The sequence below is a fragment of the Ranitomeya variabilis genome, unplaced genomic scaffold (assembly GCF_051348905.1).
Source record: "Ranitomeya variabilis isolate aRanVar5 unplaced genomic scaffold, aRanVar5.hap1 Scaffold_329, whole genome shotgun sequence".
NCBI lineage: Eukaryota > Metazoa > Chordata > Amphibia > Anura > Dendrobatidae > Ranitomeya > Ranitomeya variabilis.
In genome coordinates, this window is record NW_027508072.1 from 62,681 (window position 1) to 68,680 (window position 6,000).

Consider the following 6,000-nt stretch of genomic DNA (forward strand, 5'->3'; position numbering starts at 1 on the left):
CTGTTTAGGCACATCAGGGGTCTCCAAACGCAACATGGCGCCACCATTGATTCCAGCCAATCTTGCGTTCAAAAAGTCAAATGGTACTTCCTCCCTTCCGAGCCCCGACGTGTGCCCAAACAGTGGTTTACCCCCACATATGGGGTATCAGCGTACTCAAGACAAACTGGGCAACAAATATTGGGGTCCAATTTCTGCTGTTACCCTTGTGAAAATAAAAAATTGCTTGCTAAAACATAATTTTTAGGAAAGAAAAATGATTTTTTATTTTCACAGCTCTGCATTGTAAACTTCTGTGAAGCACTTGGGGGTTCAAAGTGCTCACCACATACCTAGATAAGTTCCTTGGGGATCTAGTTTCCAAAATGGGGTCACTTGTGGGGGGGTTTCTACTGTTTAGGCACATCAAGGGCTCTGCAAACACAACTTGACGCCCGCAGACCATTCCATCAAAGTCTGCATTTCAAAACGTCACTACTTCCCTTCCGAGCCCCGACGTGTGCCCAAACAGTGGTTTACCCCCACATATCGGGTACCATCATACTCAGGACAAACTGGGCAACAACTATTGTGGTCCAATTTCTCCTGCTAATCTTGTGAAAATAAAAAATTGCAGGCTAAAAATTTTTGAGGAAAGAAAAATGATTTTTTATTTTCACGGCTCTGCGTTATAAACTTCTGTGAAGCACTTGGGGGTTTAAAGTGGTCACTGCACTTCTAGATTAGTTCCATGGGAGGTTTAGTTTCCAAAATGGGGTCACATGTGGGGGAGCTCCAAAGTTTAGGCACACAGGGGCTCTCGAAACGCGACATGGTGTTCGCTAACGATTGGAGCTAATTTTTCATTCAAAAAGTCAAATGGTGCTCCTTCCCATCCAAGCCCTACCGTGTGCCCAAACAGTGGTTTGTGACCACATATGAGGTATCACTGTACTCAGGAGAAATTGCCCAACACATTTTAAGATCCATTTTTTCCTGTTGCCCATGTGAAAATGAAAAAAATTGAGGCTAAAAGAAATTTTTTGTGAAAAAAAAGTACTTTTTCATTTTTACAGATCAATTTGTGAAGCACCTGCGGGTTCAAAGTGCTCACTATGCATCTAGATAAGCTCCTTGGGGGTCTAGTTTCCAAAATGGGGTCATTTGTGGGGGAGCTCGAATGTTTAGGCACACAGGGGCTCTCCAAACGCGACATGGTGTCCGCTAAAGATTGGAGCCAATTTTTCATTGAAAAAGTCAAATGGAGCTCCTTCCCTTCTGAGCCCTGTCGTGTGCCCAAACAGTGGTTCCCCCCCACGTATGGGGTATCGGCGTACTCGGGACAAATTGTACAATAACGTTTGGAGTCCAGTTTCTCTATTTACCCTTGGGAAAATAAAAAAATTGTTGCTAAAATATTATTTTTGTGACTAAAAAGTTAAATGTTCATTTTTTCCTTCCATGTTGCTTCTGCTGCTGTGAAGCACCTGAACTGTCAATAAACTTCTTGAATGTGGTTTTGAGCACCTTGAGGGGTGCAGTTTTTAGAATGGTGTCACTTTTGGGTATTTTCAGCCATATAGACCTCTCAAACTGACTTCAAATGTGAGGAGGTCCCTAAAAAAATGGTTTTGTAAATTTCGTTGTACAAATGAGAAATCGCTGGTCAAATTTTAACCCTTATAACTTCCTAGCAAAAAACAATTTTGTTTCCAAAATTGTGCTGATGTAAAGTAGACATGTGAGTAATGTTGTTTATTGACTATTTTGTGTCACATAACTCTCATTTAACAGAATAAAAATTCAAAATTTGAAAATTGTGAAATTTTCAAAATTTTTGCCAAATTTCAATTTTTTTCACAAACGCAAAAATTATCAACCTAAATTTACCACTAACATGAAGCCCAATATGTCATGAAAAAAAAATCTCAGAACCGCTAGGATCCGTTGAAGCGTTCCTGAGTTATTACCTCATAAAGGGACACTGGTCAGAATTGCAAAAAACTGCCTGGTCATTAAGGTCAAAATAGGCTGGGTCATGAAGGGGTTAAATTGCATTTTATTGCAAGAAATACCGTATTTTTCGGACTATAAGACGCACCGGACCATAAGACTCACCTAGGTTTTAAAGGAGGAAATTAGGGAAATAAAAACTGAAAACTGAAGCAAAAAATGTGGTAAATTTTGTGCTTAATATCTCCTATCCTGGTATATGGTCCCCTCATCCACATCCTGATATACATTGTCACGATAATCTGAATATGCCATGTTTGAGTCTGCCTAGCTTTACAAGACACACGCTGCGGGTTATGCTGACCCCCCCTCTTTTCTCTGCTGGTTGCCTGTGTGTGTGAAGAATTTTTATTGCCCCCGGCAAATAGCAGTTTCTGCGAAGGCTGCTTGTTATGATCCCAGTGGTAGAGGATCTCTGATATTCCGGCAAGATAGCAAAAACATAAATACTGCTCTAGGGAGGTGGAAACTGGGCTAACCGCATACCTGATCCTAACACAAACAACTAGAAGCAGCCGGTGAACGTGCCTACGTTGGTTCTAGACGTCTCGAGCCAGCCGGAGAACTGACTACCCCTAGAGGGAAAATAAGACCTCACTTGCCTCCAGAGAAATTGAACCCCAAAGATAAAGAAAGCCCCCAACAAATAATAACGGTGAGGCAAGAGGAAAACACAAACGTAGAGATGAACTAGATTCAGCAAAGTGAGGCCCACTAGTCTAGATAGGCAGAAAATAGATAGTGGACTATGCGGTCAGCAGAAAACCCTACAAAAACATCCACGCTGAACATTCAAGAACCCCCACACCGACTGACGGTGCGGAGGGAGAATATCAGCCCCCTAGAGCTTCCAGCGAGCCAGAAAATCCAATATTAAGCAAGCTGGACAAAAACACAGAAAAATGCAAACGATCCAAATTATTCAAAACGGACTTAGCTTTTCTTGCATGAGACAGACTGAAAGGAATCCGGAGGAGACCATATAGGTCTGGATACAACGATGCCAGGCAAGAGACTGAGTCCAGAGGAGACTTAAATAGGGAACACCCGCTGCTTAACGACACAGCTGGAGCTCAGGCCTGCAACAAGACATGCCTAACACAATACCGTTAGTGACCACCAGAGGGAGCCCAGAAACACAGTTCACAACAGCTGCTCACTCCTCCCTCCTCCCATCTAGTACTAGTTGGAACTGGTGTAAGACATGAGTTTCTTTGTTCTATTAAAGTTACATATCGCGGCACCGATTTGGGCTGGAACTATACAAATTACATAGTCCGGATGTCCATCGGTAGACCTATCGGCCACTTAAAGCGCAAGCAGCTAGGCGCAATGAGTGCAAAGTGCGGATTTCTCCTTAAGCAGTTCATGTAATGGCTCCTTATTTACACTTAACAGAACGCCCCTGAAGTGGGAAACATCATGAGCATCGTGTCATACTTACATAGTTACATAGTTATTAAGGTTGAAGGAAGACTGTAAGTCCATCTAGTTCAACCCATAGCCTAACCTAACATGCCCTAACATGTTGATCCAGAGGAAGGCAAAAAAAACCCATGTGGCAAAGAGTAACTCCACCATGGGGAAAAAAAATTCCTTCCCGACTCCACATACAGCAATCAGACTAGTTCCCTGGATCAACGCCTTATCAAGGAATCTAGTGTATATACCCTGTAACATTATACTTTTCCAGAAAGGTATCCAGTCCCCTCTTAAATTTAATTAATGAATCACTCATTACAACATCATACGGCAGAGAGTTCCATAGTCTCACTGCTCTTACAGTAAAGAATCCGCGTCTGTTATTATGCTTAAACCTTCTTTCCTCCAGACGTAGAGGATGCCCCCTTGTCCCTGTCTCAGGTCTATGATTAAACAGATCATCAGAAAGGTCTTTGTACTGTCCCCTCATATATTTATACATTAAAATAAGATCACCCCTTAGTCTTCGTTTTTCCAAACTAAATAGCCCCAAGTGTAATAACCTATCTTGGTATTGCAGACCCCCCAGTCCTCTAATAACCTTGGTCGCTCTTCTCTGCACCCGCTCCAGTTCAGCTATGTCTTTCTTATACACCGGAGACCAGAACTGTGCATAGTATTCTAAGTGTGGTCGCACTAGTGACTTGTATAGAGGTAAAATTATGTTCTCCTCATGAGCATCTATGCCTCTTTTAATACATCCCATTATTTTATTTGCCTTTGTAGCAGCTGCCTGACACTGGCCACTGAATATGAGTTTGTCATCCACCCATATACCCAGGTCTTTTTCATTGACGGATTTGCCCAGAGTTTTAGAATTAAGCACATAGTTATACATCTTATTACTTCTACCCAAGTGCATGACCTTACATTTATCCCCATTAAAGCTCATTTGCCATTTATCAGCCCAAGCTTCTAGTTTACATAAATCATCCTGTAATATAAAATTGTCCTCCCCTGTATTGATTACCCTGCAGAGTTTAGTGTCATCTGCAAATATTGAAATTCTACTTTGAATGCCCCCTACAAGGTCATTAATAAATATGTTAAAAAGAAGAGGGCCCAATACTGACCCCTGTGGTACCCCACTGCTAACCGCAACCCAGTCCGAGTGTGCTCCATTTATAACCACCCTTTGTCTCCTATCCCTGAGCCAGCTCTCAACCCACTTACACATATTTTCCCCTATCCCCATTACTCTCATTTTATGTAACAACCTTTTGTGTGGCACCGTATCAAAAGCTTTTGAAAAGTCCATATACACTACGTCCACTGGGTTCCCTTGGTCCAGTCCGGAACTTACCTCTTCATAGAAGCTGATCAAATTAGTCTGACATGAACGGTCCCTAATAAACCCGTGCTGATACTGGGTCATAAGGTTATTCCTCTTCAGATACTCCAGTATAGTATCTCTTAGAATGCCCTCCAGGATTTTACCCACAGTAGAGGTTAAGCTTACTGGCCTATAATTACCGAGTTCAGTTTTTGCCCCTTTTTTGAATATTGGCACCACATTTGCTATACGCCAGTCCTGTGGTACAGACCCTGTTATTATGGAGTCTTTAAAGATTAAAAATAATGGTCTATCAATGACTGTACTTAGTTCCTGCAGTACTCGGGGGTGTATCCCATCCGGGCCCGGAGATTTGTCAATTTTAGTTATTTTTAGACGCCGCTGTACTTCCTGCTGGGTTAAGCAGGTGACATTTAATGGGGAATTTTTATCACTAGTCATTTTGTCTGCCATGGGATTTTCTTTTGTAAATACTGATGAAAAAAAGTCATTTAGCATATTGGCTTTTTCCTCATCCACCATTTCCCCCAGATTATTTTTAAGGGGGCGAACACTGTCATTTTTTAGTTTCTTACTATTTATATAGTTAAAGAATATTTTGGGATTATTTTTACTCTCTCTGGCAATGAGTCTCTCTGTCTCAATCTTTGCTGCCTTGATTTGCTTTTTCCAGAATTTATTTAATTTTCTGTATTTATTTAATGCCTCCTCACTACCTACTTCCTTTATTTCTCTAAATGCTTTCTTTTTGTCCCTTATTGCGCCCCTTACAGCTCTATTTAGCCATATTGGTTTCCTCCTATTTCTAGTATGTTTATTCCCATACGGTATATACTGTGCACAGGTCCTATCCAGGATGCTAATAAACGTCTCCCATTTTCTTTGTGTATTTTTGTGTCTCAGGATATCGTCCCAGTTAATTGCACCAAGATCCTCTCTCATCCGTTGGAAATTTGCCCTCCTGAAGTTTAGTGTCCTTGTCACCCCCCTACTACCCATCTTATTAAAGGTTACATGAAAACTTATTATTTTGTGATTACTATTCCCCAAGTGACCCCCAACCCTTATATTTGATATGCGGTCTGGCCTGTTGGTTAATATTAGGTCTAGCAGTGCCCCCCTCCTTGTTGGGTCCTGAACCAGTTGTGAAAGGTAATTGTCTCTCATAGTTGTCAAAAACCGATTACCTTTGCTGGAACTGCAGGTTTCTGTTCCCCAATCTATTTCAGGGT